This window comes from Rhea americana, unplaced genomic scaffold, assembly GCF_003343005.1.
Source record: "Rhea americana isolate MKP2758 unplaced genomic scaffold, rheAme1 scaffold_3, whole genome shotgun sequence".
Taxonomy (NCBI): Eukaryota; Metazoa; Chordata; class Aves; order Rheiformes; family Rheidae; genus Rhea; species Rhea americana.
This window is the reverse complement of record NW_028186423.1, coordinates 518116-535334: the sequence shown is the minus strand read 5'-3', so window position 1 is coordinate 535334 and position 17219 is coordinate 518116. Positions and strand designations below refer to the sequence as shown.

The window sequence follows — 17219 nt, the reverse complement described above, 5'->3', positions numbered from 1 at the left end:
GTAGATAATTATCATAAATTTAGATAGAATGAGGGAAAAAAAGTGGACTTATTTGAATTTTAGGAAGCAGAGGATCTGGCCCTCCGAACATGAAAAATTATGATGAAAAAGGTGCATGAGCTCTGTAGTACTCTTTCTGGATGATGTGGATGAGAAGATCTCATACACATCTAGATCAAAAGGGAGATAAGATCTTGAAAGTAAAGAAGAAAAATTTTAATGTGATTTCCCAGGAAAAGGGCTGCCAGGACAGAAATCAAAGAGGAAGGTCTCGGAAGGCTAAGAAATGTAATTATAGCAGCTGCATCTTCGGTAGGCTTGCAAAGAAAGACAAACCTTTACCCCTTTAAAAGCTTTTAAAATCTTTCTCAATTACTGCTCCATGAAGTTAAAGGTTGTTTGAAACTGGCGTTATGGGAACTTGTAAACTAGCCTGTAGTAGACTTTGTGCCCTTCATGTAGACACAAAATGCAAGCTGGCACAGAGAAGAGAGCATGCTATGGTAAGCCTGATCTGGGAATGCATCAGGAAAGATTAGTTATCAGAGCGAAAGCAAATGAGAAGCATGGCACTAGATTACAGAAGACAAAACAAGCATGCAGAGATGRCTTGGTATGTTAAAAGTGCAGAGCTTGGAGCAGAGGCTCTCCAAACAAATGAGGTCAGCCATTCCAGAGGTATGGAGGGAGGATCCAATGTCTTGTGGGAGTTAAGCTGAAAGATGGAGGAGCAATGCCAAAAGTGATGTAAGAGTGATGAGAGAGGGAGGACACGGCCATAAAATCAAAGGGAGGAGAAGGGGTCAATGAGAATTGAGTAAAATTAAAATGAGGCACTTCTGAATGTTATAATGCTTATTATATAAATTACATACATTATKCTCTACTTAGAGCTATTTCAAGAACAACTGCATTATTAAAATCAATATAAAACTGCCAAGGTGCTCCACAAACACAAGCTTGGGTAATGTACCTGCCCTGCAACATTTACCATCRAACTGAGCTTGGTAAATCTCATCCATTTAGCCATAAATAATAACTGCCCAAACCGCTGCCAGATCTGCACTATTTCCAAACTTCAGCTATATTTACACACCCACAGTTAGCAGTTGACAAGTCATATATGAAGGAAATTGCCTCCCTCTAAAAAAGAGCTCCCGTCAGAGCTGCTATGTTCCACATGGAAATAATTCAAAGCAATTGTCATGAAAGAGCAGCTGTACTCAAGAGCAGTTACCACAGTGGACCTGTTTACTCAACAGACCTATTCCAGCACTTTTGCAGTACTTTTATTCAGCTGTTAAGTACTAGAGGTAAGTTTTCTTTCTTTCTTTTTTAAACTCCTCATAGCTCCACGAGGCTAGCAGAAATAAGCCCAAAAGAACAAAAATGCAGTCAGTGGGTATATCATGAACAAAACTCTTCCCTGAGGTACAGTCTGTGGCATTAAAGTAGAGCAGATCCAGACACGGACAAGTAGGCATTGCCTAGAATTGGCCTCTGCCTACTTTATTKATAAGTGCTGTCAATACCTGAAAAGATGGGCAAGAGCTACGCTAACCTGGATGGTTTCATCCTTTGCCATGTGCTTGCAAAGCTGGTGGAGAAAGGCAGACACCTCCTCACATTTCATTTGCTGCCACCTTCACACCAAATCCTGGTCATGGCTGTAGCAGATACCTCTGGGAGATGTCTTGTCTTTTCTTCTTTCTGTATTTCTTTTTGCCTTTTCCTCAATGGGAGGACCAAAAAGGTGAGCAGGAGTCATCGCAGAAGAATGAGGAGAGAGTTTATTTTTTAAGAGCTGGAGCAAAAATAAGATGCTGGATGTTGACAAGACAGGTCGGAGAGTCCCAGGAGATGTGAGCTGGGTGACCCATATCCCAAAGAGAGAAGGATGCAGAGGAGAAGTTGTTTTCTATTTATACTTACAYTTACTTTCCAAACAATGAAAATGCATTGGATCTGTGAGGTATTGCAATACAATCATCCCATGCCAAACAGCAGTTTATGTTTTCACTTCTTCAATGTAAATCCTGAATGGAAATCTTTACAGTTTTGCTTTGAAGGTGATTTAAGTAACCGCTTTATTTCCTAATCTAGAGAAGGGGAATACCACAAATGCCACAGCTACTTTAGTTATTTAGGAAAATATTTGTAAAAATCTTAATATCATCTGCTCTATTTGAGCACTGTCACCATAAGTAATGAATCAGTAAAGAATAAGTTTTGTTATAAGGTAGCATTAACCTTTGTGAAATACTCAGTATTCCTGAATCAGCTCAGATTTGCTTAATGCAGATACTTCTTCTAGATAAACCTAAGATAAAAAGATGATATGTTGCATTCAAGACACTGTATGAATTTGGGGTACTTAGAGAATTTTGGATCCACTGAAAATGTTATAATGAAAAAAAATTAATACTTCCGTAGGTACCATATGTTCTGCCTGCTTTYTTTCTTTGTTTCATATAAAAACAAACAAAAAATCAAGTTGTCACAGAATACATACATAACTGAWAAGTTATACCCACATATAACATGTATTACCACAGTTAATTCTGCCACCTACTGTGAGGCATTATGTTAACTATATTCCCCTACCTTTTGCAATACTTTGTGAGTAAGCATCACATGAAAAATGCCCATTTTCAAACCTGAAAGAGACTGTAACTTCTTTACCATAAGTAAGCATGACTTAAAAAGCATGCCACACCAGCTTTTGGGCTGCACTGTGCCCCAAGTCTTCATGGCTGTAAAACAGGCTGGATACAGCTGAAAAGAGAACGTGGGACAGAAGCGTCGCTTTGCTGARCAGTGCGCCCAGTAGCGCTCTCAGCTCTAACGCATGGTGTCAAAATTCACAGGATCTGCGAAAATCCCACCCCACCACCACCGCTGGCCAGAGGCGTTCTYGTCAAGGTGTCACTCCCAGCTTCTGCTAGCGGGATCTCTCTGTTGTACATCTCTTAAGTTGTCTGCAAATTTAACACCTCCATAGCCTCCCTCTAGCTATAGTAACAAGGTTGGTTTCTTTCTTCTAACTTTTCAGACTCTGGACCATCATTCAAGGGGTTCAGTTCATCTGCTGGCTGTGTAGGCAGTCAGTGTGGGGCAGGAAAAGGAAGACTTTCTTTTTCTATTTTTTTCTTTATTTATTTTCTCCTCGATTGGCGCCCCTTCCTCTGCAAGCCATCCACTGCGTGTCTTGGCTTACTCTCATAGGTTTCCTAAGCAGTGATAGAGCAGTGATATTGACATTATTCTTGTCATTCTTTCACTGCTGTCCAAAATGTTCTGAACAACAGYGAATATTGTCCAAGATAGCCAGACATTGAGTAATATGAAGCCAAAATAAGACAGAGGGACCAAACAATAACATCTAAGGCTGCCTTGCACAAATGGAGCCGGCTGCTGAGCTGAACCAGATGTACAAAACGCTCCCGCAATCAGAACCACACATTAAATCCACCCCCTCCTACTCCAGAGCCCTCGTAGGGTTTGTCAGTTGTGCTGTCCAGCAATCGCTCCCCAAACACTCTGCTCTCTTGTTTGTTTTCTCCATCACCTTTAAGTTACAGATAATGCTGAGAAGCAAGAACGGCCACACTTTGTGGACAGGAGCGGCTTTCAGCAGCTAGTAAGAGGAGCACCACTTTGCGATGCTATTTTGCACTCCAAAATATGCACTTCTTTGCCTGTCTTGTTCTGACCACACTGTACTCTTGGAGCCAAGAAACAAGCCAAGAAACACTCTTTGCAGGCTGCAGTTAAAAAACAAACCACACTGCATTGCTAGTACCTAAATAAACAGCCATCAATTATTCAGGCCGGAGTCCCAGCCSCAGTCTGTGTGTCTCAGAGGAGCTGCTGAAAGGGGAGCCAGGACACGTACTCTGGGTGCTGCCCTAAAGAGGAARCACTCAGTAATTTTGCAAAAGGGTGATGCATGCAAGAGGCTTAAATGTCACTATTGAAGGCTACACCAACGTCTTTGTTAAGCTTTTGAAACTCCTCWGAATTATAGCGGAGAAACTTGAGCTTTGGATTTTGGACAGTAACAGAAAAATGTCATGCGTCATCTCACAAGAAACCTATCTCATTCAGTTCTTGCAAAGCATCTTGGGTTCATGCATTGAAAAGATACATTATCATAGCACTGTTTTAACCAAGGTAGTTCTCCTCATTGCAATGTGAGTGCATTGACAAAACCTACTACAGGATAAAGATTGGTGAAAGACAAGACACTGTTGGAACTGAAAGCTGGGAATGAGCCATACCCCAAGCACATACCAGCCACCTCAACAGCAGTGATGAGAAAGAKACTGTCCCTGCCCCTCAGCCTAACCTCTATAGCACAAATGCGCTCTCTCTCTTTTCTTCTTTTTTTTTCCTCAGAGGCCAGACATAGGCATTGAACTACTGGCTTAGTCCCATTAAGGTTGACCATTATTTGTCAAGCAGTATGGAAAAAAAAAAAATAAATGTAGTCAACATATGTCTGTTTTTGAAAACTTTATCATGTTTTTTTCTGCTCCAACTTCTTCTACCCTCCCCCCCCCACCACTACTTTTACAGCAAGGATTGCTGTACCTACTACATTAGTACTGCTGCACCACAAGTAAGAACTGCATGCAAGCAAATAACTGCATGTGGTTATTATTTTGTATCCCTATCCATATTTTTGACTTTTCTGTCTGCACAGCATCTCTGTTGGAGCTTTTTGATATTCATTTTAAGTTCAGCAAGTATAATAAAGTAACTAAGACAAGTTCCCTCTTTCAYTTAGACATTACGTCAGTATGCCCTCTCTAGAAAGGATAAAATATTTATTATGATTAATACAAAAGGCATTACAGACAGAGAATTTCATGAACATCAGAATAGATTAAAATTTAAAACAAAAACATACCTAATAGCTTTTTTTCTACTTTGAGATCTGGAGGGCCGTACCTTTTGCCGTCTTAGAAGTTATATTAATAGATACAGCATTTGCATTTAGGCCTAGTCTGAAGTGAAAGTGAAATGCACACTAAATTCAGATCATAGACTTTTTAAACTTACCACAGGCAGGAAAATTTTACGCCACATTTGATCTCAGCAAAACACTGCTTGGCTCCCCTGGAGCCTTGCTTTTATTTTATTTGTGCAACGGGAAGCAGTAACCCTTTGGGAATGATCAGCGGTCTCGCCACCGCGGGACTGTGTGGCGGTCACCAGGCTCTCAGTCGACCCTGGAGACCGTCCCTGGTCCTGCTCTGCTCACCTTGCACAATTTGGGAAGGGACTCACTGGCTGAGTAGGGGGTGCAAGGTAAACAGGGGGGTATCCGTTCCAGACCATAAATACACCGAGAAAAGAGCTGACCAAGGATTTCTAAYGCATCTATCTATACTGTGTAGGAAAGAAAACTTTGACTTCAATTTGAATAGCATATGCTGGTGGCTTTGCGCTGCCTTGAAACTAAAAAAGAAAAATTCTACATAAAGGACACTTCCTGCACACAGTAAGCATTGCATTTAGCTTGCAGGAATTTTGTATTATACCTTACCTTGAAAGATAACATAAAGTTTACCACAGAACTAAAAATTAGTGGTTACTTCTGTATAAATGACAGCATTTGCTAATTATGCTTGCTGTTTGCAAACAGGATGAAATGGAAGCAAATATACCTGGTGCCTTAAAACATCCCATTTTGCAATCTTGAAAACAATTAGGAGCAAATTCAGCTAGGAGAAAGAGCTTAGTTGGTAAAAAGATGAGAGCTGGGATCTGCTTATGACTAGAGACCAAACAACATTAACAATGAGAAAGAAGGATACTTTCTTGAGTCGCCACAYTGGTTCATTCAAGTTAAAACAGCTATTAACATAGTCTGCAACATGGAGACAAAGGGAAATGGATTGCAATTAATATACATTAGAAGAGTAGAAAAAAAATGTGATAAAGGGAAGGAAAAAAGTCAATATTCTGCAAGGTTAAGGACAATAAAAACATTTTTTAAGTGTGTCAGGCAGAAGAGAAATCCTAATAATGACATTGTCCTTTGCCACACAGAAATGATAGAACTGCCAATAATAATAAAAAATATATATATTCAAAAAAAACATATATCTGTTCTATCTTTARGAGCAAGAAGAAAGTCCTCTGAAAGTGACCCTTCCACACCAGAAGTGTCTCTCCATCAGATACCATTCTTTATTCTGGTTTTGTGCCGGCCTATTTGAACTATCAAGTATTGTTTTGATGGCCAGCATTTCCTTCTGCTTTGTCCTATGTAGTGTTTCTTCAGCTTGAGCTTCTCTTCCTGTGTTACCATTTGACAACGGACATGAACTCACTCGACAGAGGAGTCACGTCAGAGGCATTCCTGGAAGACGCCTCAAATCCCTCCACCACTGTCTTTAACCACCCYCTACCACACCAGGCAGGGTTTACTTAGCATTTTTTGACCTTTTAAATCACACTCGCTGATGTTAAATACTTTCTTTGCTGTCAAAAGCTTGGAAAATTATTACACAGTTGCTATATCAGTAGGTTCATCCGAAGAGCTGGCTTAGGAAGTTTTTGAACCATTAATATTGATTTTCAATTAATCTTAGAACACCAGAGAAATTCTAGAGTCCTGGAAGAAAGCTAAAATTATGTCAATTTTTGTAAAAGGTAAATGGGGTGACCAAGATCCACACAGCCCTATCAGCCCACCATCAATCCAAACAAAAAAAGAGAGTGCTTCCTACCAGATTTAATGCCATAAAACCATTGTTAATCTTGCCTAAACAAGCTTCACTGATAGCAGGGACATTCTGAGTGGGACCAAGGTGAATTTCTAATGGATTTCATCCAAGCAAAAAGCATCACGGAACTTGTGCCAATTTGAAACAATATAGAAAACAGCCATTAGATATTTCAAAAAAAAACAAAAATAAAACCCACCCCAAACTGGTCTTATCCTTACAAATGATTTTTTTTCCCCCAAAATTATAGTGCATCTTCTTTTAGATTTAAGTTACCTATTTAAAACAATAAAAAAGTTTAAAATTGATTAATTACATAACCAAAAAAAAAATTCCCATTTCATGTATTAGGGGATTTTCTAGAGCTTTATGTTTTCATTTTAAAAACACCTCTGTGTAAGCTGGATCCCTTTGTACACCTTTGGTTTGCCTTTTTTATCTTCAGTTCAACAAGTAAAAATTTTAAAATAACCAGGAAAAAATGCTGTTTTTCACCCTACCTTATTTCTTCATGAAGCTCAAAGCTTTTAGTTCTAGGGGGAAAAGAGGACATTCCATATTTCACATGTCTCCCGTCTGGTTGCTTTTGTATATTTGGTGAATACATTTGTTGCAGATTCATGTAAGAAGGTATAAAAATATCAAAGAATATCATTAAACAAAGCTGTTAAACTTTGAAAAGGTATTTTTGGAGGGGATGTTAGGATTATTTTGTCATCATTACTTTTCTTAGCAGAAGATAAAACTTAATCCCTGTTGCAAGATTGAAAGCTCTGTAACAAATATTTATGGAGTATTGTTCATAATTCTATTTTTTTTCAACATCTTTATTAAGATAGATCATAATATACTTAAAACAAATRTACTAATGTATTTTCTCTTTGTCTTCAATATTTTAGTATACTGAAGTTTATTTGATTTATTGCCTGCAGTCGTTGGACTCCTATTTATCAGTCATTCAAACSTGACTCTCAAAATGCTCAAAGGCTGTGTTTAGGAAGCATTATTTCTTTCTAAGAGTCACAGAACAGTAAGCATATTTATAACCTTGTACATAAGTTATCCCTGCTAATCTTTACTTAAGAGTAAGTTGAGTCTAACACAATGGTAAAGCAGCGTCAAAATTGTATTGAATTGGGCTTTCACTGTCTGTCATTTTCTGGCTTCATCGCTCTTAACAGATATTTTTTTTTTTCTGTTAAATGAGCGATCTCAATTTATGTTTTGAGAAGAAAGGGAAAGGAAAGGGGGAGAGAGAAGAAGGCCCTCTGCCCTTTGTAAAGCAGTAGCAATCTCCTGACACATTGCTGATTTTTGTGTTGAACTGAGCCATGGAGAAGTTCAATAGCCTTGCACAAGAAGACCTTGAACAGAGAGCTATTAATCATGTATTTTCTGGAAAAATGACCATTGGTGATAATGACGCAATACATTTATAATTCATTTATTTCAAAGTACCTAGGAGACTACCCCATAACTGTGTGCTATTCACTGAAAATTTAGGGTATTTACAAGCAAATATTTTATATCCTTTCTTTAATTATTCTTCAAAACTCAGCTCCTTACTGAAAATAAATATGAAGCACAAAATTCTTCCAGTCTGTCACTAATGATACACAATTTATAAACACAGGAAAACTTTTCTGAATTGACTGGCATATAAATTGCATTATATTTCATCTCTCTATCAGGTGTAAAAGCCCAKAATTGTTTTTAGCAACACATTCAAAACAACAAAAAAAGTTAATTTATCATTTTAAAAAAGAATCCTGCTCAATATAGAATAAAATAAAACAAACTGAATTACCTCTCTACTCATAGGAATATGGAAGCCTTCACACCAAGGCAAACCTGGGCYCTCTCAGGCTGGTGGAAAGGAAGCAAAAGTCTCAAAATTCAAAGTCTTCTCCAGTAATACCTTGTCTCCAGGAGGGAGCTGCCCAAGTCTCGGACCTGCTAGCCAGAGCATGCTCCGAGACTTGCACTAGCACATGGGGAAAGAGAACTATCCCTAAATTAGCTAAGGCACGACATTTTTTGATTTATGCAGATCACAGGCAGCCCCAGATTGCACCTGGACAGACTGCAGGACTGCGCGGAGCACGGGGAGCAGATGCACTGTGTTCCCTTCAGCTGCTACCGCCTAGACACTGAGCCTTGCCAACTGTGTATACGAATATCATTCACTTTTCTTGCTGATGTGAAAAAATGACTACCRCTGGACATTGCCTCCTAAATTTTCTGATTGATTATTCTGGACAAACACTGAGCAGAAAAGTTTTGGTATCACCRGCACTATGGGGCAAATCCTGAAGCCTCCACACCAGAAAGTTCTACAGAAATAAGATTTTCAGCAATTACATACCACTGAAAACTCATTTTGAACAGTACGATCATAACATATTCAGTAGCACATATGGATGTTTCCAGACATTCATGGGTGGAGCTGCCAAACTCCTGTCCTGTCAGCTAGCACTTGACACTCGCTGAAGAGATACCTTGAAATCAGAACCACTAGACAACTTGGCTTGCTGAGATCTGATCTATACGAGTTAGCGTGACAAAATGTGAACAATAGCGCTTGACATCCCACGTGGTGTCACATGCCAGATGTTCGGATGGTAGAACAGAATGACATAAAAATTATGTGGGGCATACTTTTCTTTTCACACTCGGCAAGTGACATTGTTTTGGCAGCACAGTCTGACACAGTAAGTGTGGTATCCTATGTATTTTCTAATTAGAGAGATACACAAATCTGGCAGAGAAAAATATTAATTTCATTTTATTTCAGATGGAGTTGCCTATATTTAAATGCAAAGTACACATAATTTAAGCGTCTCTGCTTATAAATAATCTCATATACTAAGTCTCAGACTATCATGCTTGTTTCTTTAAAAAAAGCAGACTTCCCTCCCTCCACCTAATTTTCTCAGTGGCTCTAAGATAAACAATAAATGAAGCAAGAATATGCATGATTATSGTTTCTGATAAAAGCAACACTTGGTAAACAGAGAGATATTTCCAAATAGAACTGACAGCATTCAGAGAAGCAAGTTGCTAAAGCACAGAAATTGCAAAGTTTCATTTGTCAGTGATCAATAGTGTGGCTTATGCACAGGAAAACTCTACTTCACTCTCCATTAGGTGCCGCCTACTCTAACAATCAGATCGCAGAAAACAGTGGAGGGGAATCCTCATTTTCCCCAGGGGAAAAAAGTTTTGATTTCTTGGTAGAGCTGGGTTCTCTCTTTCCAACATTTCTTTGTTCTTTCATTCTTTGGGTTTTGTTTTTTGGAGGGAGGGAGATTTCCACTTCTCTTGCAGCTCTAGCCTCAGTCTAAACAAAATCTAGAATTCCACCCAAATGGCTATTTTGCTCATCGAAACAAAGTCAGCTCTGGGATTTTTTTTTTGCTTCATGACTTTTTGTTCTACATATTTCTTTCCGTGGTTTTCTGAGGAGTACCTGTTCCCCTTTGCACCTCACAGGAAGCAAATACTTTCACAACATCGCAAGGGCTTCTCAGCTGATGCTATCAGTATTTAGACTCCGTGTCTCCACTGTCCGTGCTGTGGCTGTATTCCTTTGCTCCTTGTCAGCAAAAACAACAGCCATTTTATCCCCCTGCCATATACCTGCCTTCCTGCATATGCAATCTTACGTCCAAACAACATACTAACTACATTGCAATGGATGAGCTGTGTAYGCACTAACTCAGGAAGTCATTTGGTAAAATTAACATTTAGAAGCAGGCACCAGTAGTTATTTCACACATTATTAACTTATATTACAATTCAAATAAGCTTACAGCTGGCAAAAAAGTCTCTTCTGTAAAGTGATCTCAAACATAATAGGCTTAATCAGAGATAAATTAAATTAGTCAGTCATGCATACTACAGCATATTAGCACTGAGTAGTTATTAAATACATTTTCTGTTATCAGTTTTGCAGGCAATATTGTAGGCAAACAAACTGTATGAGAAACCAGTAAATAAACTCTGTATTTGGGAAGCTATGTGTTTGACATTTCCTTTTTTTTATCAAAATGTTACACGATCTTTACTACCWTTACTGGCACCAGGTTAAGTCTCCGTAAATGATTCAACTTCACTCCCAGGCAATTAGCCAAAGGCAGAGCAGACAGAACTAATGAATACCTAGACAGCAGATGTTCAGCATGGTTTTGTGTTTTGGAGGGGGATTTCTTCCATGGCAATTCTCAGGAAGAAAAAAGCATAGATGAATGAGTCATAGCTGGTATACAACTGAAAAAGAGTAGACAGGCAACATTTCTATTTGTTATAAAGTTAATMTTCATGCTTAGGGCTTTCAAAATTTATTTTTGCCTTCACTTTCACTACTACAGTTTGAAAAAGGTCTTTAATTGTGGGCAAACATTGAAAAGCATCGCTTTTGACTTGCTGCTATTGCAGCTTCCTTTTGTAAAGCTGTTATAGCAGCTAGCTGTATCACCTTCATCTTCAGCTAAAAACTTGTGTGAGATAGAATATGACACAAAATCACTCACACTCACTTTACAAGGGGAATYGTTAATTTTGTGATGGGATCCTAAAACTACACCTTGTTCTTTCATCAATCTTTCAGAAACMTATCAGTACTGTACCTGGAAACATCATAACTTACTGAGCCTGACCCAGAAGACTTTGGAGCACATCTGACATTCTCACATACTCTGCACATTTAAAACTCAATGTAAGGTGACAAGAACATTAAGCTGCCCACAGAGCAAAATGTGAAACTAATCAGTATCTGTTCTGAGCCACAGGTACAATAATTGGAAAATTAAAGTGTCTGTGAACTGCTAGGGCTGGCTGCATCAAAAAGCAACATCTTGAAATGATTAATGAAGACAAATGTATGCAACTATTTCTATTGACAAGAACTTCAGACAACTGCAGACTAAAAGAATAACACTATAGTTCTGATTTATTTTCCTGTAAAGCTCATCTCTTCCTAAGATTTCCTGTTAGAAAATGTATAAGCACTCATTAGTTAAAAAGAGTTTTAACCTGAAACTCCTTTAACTCAAAGAAGTGGAAAATACAGGTCCTTTGCTGCATCTACTGCAACCACAGGTGGTGCCAGCTTTGGTGTAGAAATGTCAGCCAAGACGGTTGCATTCAGCGACAGGCCCTTCACCTGAAAATCCTAAGATGACCTGTAAAAATAWAGTGACTTGACTAATATGTGATGGCAGTCTTCAAGGGRYCTCTTAAGAAAGTCACCCATTACARTATTGGTTCAAAATGTAGCTTCTTTAGCGCTCTCACTGCATCCATCGGTGGCATGGTCAGTTCACTGTCACTCTCGTAGTCTGTCCTAACGGCCACCACCATGGAGCTGCTACAGCGACCCTGAACAGTCCATGGAAAAGGCTCTATTTCTTAAGCCTAAGAGAGGGAGTGGGATTAARTAGGTTCTCTTCAAGAGTAAATAACATATATAGAGATATAAAACTCAGTCAACCTGAATTTTTCTGGTTTGGGCCCTTTCTTAAAGTACCAACTAAAAAATTACTTTGAATCCTCTGGAACATCAAAATCGATTCCCAAACAGAAAAGATGAAACGGCATCTATTTCTGAGGGGAACTTGTTGTACCTTACTGAGAGAATTCTGACTCCCTGTGCCAGCAGGGCTTTCGCAGCCTCCCTTAAGTCAAAGCATGTCACAGGCTTGGGAATCACGTTGGAAAGAAAATTAGCAATACAGGCAATGAGTATCAGTGCAGTTTGGAGAAAAAGGAAGGTTTCACCACTTTGAAGACAATCTAAAATACAACTGAAAAAGCCATGTAGGAAATGCAACTGTCCCTTTATCATACACAAATGTTTGCAGTTGTACCATCCATAAAGATGTGTCCATTTCTACATCGTCTCCCCACACACTTCCCACTGCCTCTTCTTAAAAAGATTGTGTTTAATCTGTTCCAGTCAAGTCCTCCTCAGGCAAGGCTTTTAACAAAAGCAGTAAGAATTGTTTGCAACAGACAGGCAGAATTTCTTCACATTTAAGTGTTTATTTCTATTTCCGTTAGAAGTAGTGGTTTGGATGAAAATGCACTTGTGATGATGCAGCTGTCTGAAAGCAGCATGTTTGCACACATTACATTTTCTAACCTTTTTCAATTTCATACAGTGGAAAAGCAGGATATATAAAAAATAGTTCACATTTTTAAGATTCAATTGTAGAGAAGAGAATGTGACAAAGAAATTTCCTTATAATTCCGGTAAGTAAAGGTGGCTAAGAGTGGAAATTTAATTTAATATCCAAATTAAAGGAAATCTGGTTTTACTAGGCAACTCTGTGGCAGATTTGTTGCACGAACTTGTTTTAGCTCTATACCTGAGATAAAGTTTCTTGTAATTCTGGACACCCTCACATACATGGGGGAAAGCCTCAGCCACTGCGAGAAACTTTGAACAGGATTTCCAAGGCTGCTGAGAATGGAGCTAATGAGGATCTGGTGGACAGAAAAGTGGCTGAACTGCCAGACTCAAAGGGTTGAGATCAGTAGTACAAAGCCCAGCTGGAGACTGGTCGCTAGCGGTGTCCCCCAGGGTCTATAATATGTAACATCTTCATTAATGACATACATAATGGTACCAAGTGCACCCTCAGCAATTTTGCAGGTAATACAAAACTGGGAGTGGCTGACAGAGCAGGGACCTTGACTGGCTGAAGAAATGGGCCAGCAGAAACCTCAAAAGTCAACATAGGGAAGCGCAAAGCTCTAACCCTGGAGAGGAATAACTGCATGCACCAGGCACCAGTACAGGTTTGGGGTTGACCAGCCAGAAAGAAGCTGTGCAGAGAAGGACCTGGATGTCCTAGAGGATGCCATATTGAACATGGGCCACCAGAACACACATGGCAAAGAAGGCCAACAGCATCCTGGGCAGCATTAGGAAGACTGATGTCAGCAGGTTGAAGAAAGTGATTCTTCCCCTCTCCTCAGCCCTACTGAGGCCTCATCTGGAGCACTGGCTCCAGGCCTGGGCTCCCCAGTACAAGACAGACATGGAGATACTGGAGTGAGTCCAGCCGTAAAGATGATTGAGGGACTGGAATATCTCTCACACAACGAGAGCCTGAGAGAGTGGGATGGAGAAGAGAAGGCTTGGGAGATCTTACCAATGTGTACAAAAATGTGATGAGAGGCAGTAGAGAAGATGGAACCAGACACTTCATAAGGTGCTCAGTTCTTAATGGGTTGCCCAGAGGAGTTGTAGGGTCTCCATCCTTGGAGCTATTCAAAACCCACTAGGACATGATATTGAGTAATCTGCTATAGCTCACCCCATTTTGAGCAGAGGTATAGGACTAGACAATTCCCAGAGATGTCTTCCAGCCTCAACAACCCTGTGATTCTGTGAGGAACTGCAAGCACCCAAGATTTCTCAAAATGAGGGTGAAGCTATTCCAGCTGGAATTATCAAAAATAGATGAACTAAAACTTAGCAAACCTGAGCATCCCCACTATGCTAGAAGAAATTACACAGCCCCYAACAAACCCTCTCCTCTCCCCACTCTCTTTTGCTCTCTTTACCTTGGCCACACCTTTTCCTGACAGAGAACAATGTTCAMGTTATATTCACATTAAAATGAAAGAGGCTTCCTGTTGTCTGGAGGTTGTTGGTGCTCTGGTCTGCAAGAGGTGTGAAAGAAGAAGCCTCCTCTTTCTCTTGTTTTCTTTGCAATGCTRGGAGAAAAAGGGACGCAGGAACTCCTGCTTTAGGTGGCAGGGAATGGGTCTACCTTCCTTCTTTGCCCAGAGGGCTTGCTATAAGGGGAGTAAGGAAGTTAGTGATTTCTTTTGTTTAGTTTTATGTCCTGAATCTCTTCTTACTGGAGTTAAAAAGAGAAGATAAAAAGATTTTCCTCTCTGCCCAGGATGGAAAGTGAGAACAGCAAGCAAAGGGCAGTGAGCAGATATCTCTCTCATACATTTTTTGCAGGCCCTCRCACAACATCATCTGTATATGAAAAGCAAAAAAACCAAAAAAGGTAAAAAAAATTCAAGTTAGCAGGAGAAAGAAGAAAGAGAAAAATAAGTGGTGGAAGAGGAGTAAAAAGAAAAAAAATGACACATTAATGGCAAGCATGGAGGGAACAGCATGAAAAGAGTGTGCTCAAAGGTTAAACATGGACTATGATATCTGTTCCAATTAAGGAAAAACATAAAGAAATGGAAAACTGGTTGGATCTTTTCTAGAAGGACATCTTCATTCCAAAGAATTAGGTCTTTTGAAGTGCARTTTCATAAGGTCTGTCAAGTGTGCCAGATTCACAAAATGATATATAATCTATAGGTTTTTCCTTTTTTTAAAGCTCTCTAAAAAAAAGGGCACTTTCACAAGTTCATAAACACCACCTCCCAGTCTTCACCACCACCTGTTTTTCACATTAAAAAGCATATGTATAAAGATCTCACCAAAGAAAAGGGAAAAAAAAAATCCTAAAGCTGACCTCCCATCATTGCTAGAGCACTGATGGCCTAGTCAGTATGAACACCAAGTAATATGTTAAAAAGTTCTGGATACTTGYTTGATATCCTCCTCTTCTATTATTCTGCTGTACTCTCTCTGCTCTCTTCACATCCTTAGTCAGATGACAAGATTCATAGAAAGAAATTCTTCTCCCCCATATATATTGTTATGCAGATAGTCTGATTTCCATTATTCAGTTTGATTTCTGTCACCTCTCTCCACCCATCCTCATCAAAACTTTACTTTCTTAACATTCATTCCCAGAATGTAACTCCCTCATTATTCACAAGCATATTATTGGCTTAATTTTGCACATGTTCTGTTTCTCCTATCTTAGSTAAAGCCTCTTTTAATGAATAGCTTCACTTCTCACTCCTTATGTTTTTTGTTTTCCCTGGAGGAGCATTTCCTGTTATTGACTATGATATATTTTTCAAAATCACCTGGAATACTCCTCAAAACCTCACATTCCACATTTCCTATTTTATATCTGACATGTCTCTACTTTTAGATTCAAGAATTATAGAGTACCCTAGGGTTCAGATAAGAAGCAGTTGGTGAAATATTGTATGAACATGGCAAGATAAAAAAATCCACTATATAAACAAGTTCTGGACAGTTCACCAAAACTATAACAATTATACATTCCGTTACCATTAACCCTAAGTAATTTGCCATCTATGCATAGGATTTTTATTGTGTACTTGCAATGAATCTATCTTATTTTCACTATTAATAAAAAATAGGGTTTGGAGAGGCCTGAGGCAAGGTTAACAGAGAATTCTTGAAACTCTAATAAAACGATGGATCTGCTAAACAAATACATTGATTTTGGAAGCAATGAAATATTTAATACCACTATAACGCCCATGAACATGTAGGTAGGTAAACTAATGCCAGGATTTCCCTTAACAAGCTCTGTTTTTCACTAGTTTCAGAACTTGGCCTGCAAACACTCACTGCAGACTACATTTGGCACAGCAGACTTCAGCCTGGGAGTGTTTTCTTGCCACAAATAAATTCTCAAAACAAATTAAATCTGGGGCATTTCTATGCAGTTAGCAGTGCAAAAGGCACTAAAAATGCTTGTTAGTGGTCTTCAGAAAAATGCCTTTGATTTTTAAAAGATACAAAACTTGGCAAATGATAAATCTGTAGAACTGTGCAGAGTAATCACTGAGGATATTTTGAAGGGAAACTCATTTAAAAATAAACAAGAGTTTGACTCAGTCACTTTCTATTTTTTTAAACAAGATTTATTTTCACATCAGTAATACTGGTTTTTTTTATTTGTGAGGCTTTTCAAAGTTATTCCAGTTCTCCAGCTGAAATCTAAAGCGTATTTTAGCACAAAGCTTCGCATACTGTCTTTTATCAATTGAGAGGTTGTAAAGGGGCATTGAAGTGGTGATGCCAGAGAAAAATGACCCTTACAATCTCAGACCATTGCTTTGCTAATCTGCATAGCCAAACCCTGTTTCAATATTTTTTTTTACTATTGTTATAGGAAATGGTCACTTTAACATCTATGTTTAGGCTCACACTTGCTGTCTGCCCATGGCTTCAGATGAATTCTGCTCAGTCTACATGCAAAAGATGAGGAGAGGATTAATTTCCAGCCCTGAGTAATTAGATTGGGATCTGAAAAGGAGATGGACATTCCTCATGCATTCTTATTAGTTACAGAGGACTGGTAAAAAGAAAAAAGAAAATCAGGCTATTATTTAGACATCTGATATCTTGCTGATTTCAAAATCTGTAATCTCTTTGACATCTGCACAGCCTTCCTGTCGTCAGCATGTTTGCACAGGTGACAATAATTTAAATATAATAAACAACTTTATTGCTGCCATGCAAGAGGAAAAAGAAACCAGTTTCCTCTCCCCTTGCTGCACTCATTCAACATGCTCAGTAAGAATAAAAAGCATGAATTTGCTGTCGACACTAGCATGGAGCGGATGTGAGTCTAT

The 17219-nt window shown here is 39.0% G+C and overlaps 1 protein-coding gene across 8 annotated transcripts in view; it reads right to left on the bottom strand.

Annotated features, from left to right (window-relative positions):
- Window positions 1-17219, bottom strand: part of ENOX1 (ecto-NOX disulfide-thiol exchanger 1) — a 362080-nt gene that overhangs the window by 167372 nt on the left and 177489 nt on the right. Inside the window, exon 1 of one of the 8 annotated variants that reach the window (XM_085309446.1) lies at window positions 8545-8707. The exons of the other annotated variants lie outside the window; for them this stretch is intronic. The gene's annotated coding sequence lies outside the window, so the exon portion shown is untranslated. Of the gene's footprint in view, window positions 1-8544; window positions 8708-17219 lie in introns of those variants that run through there. 8 annotated transcript variants of the gene reach the window in all.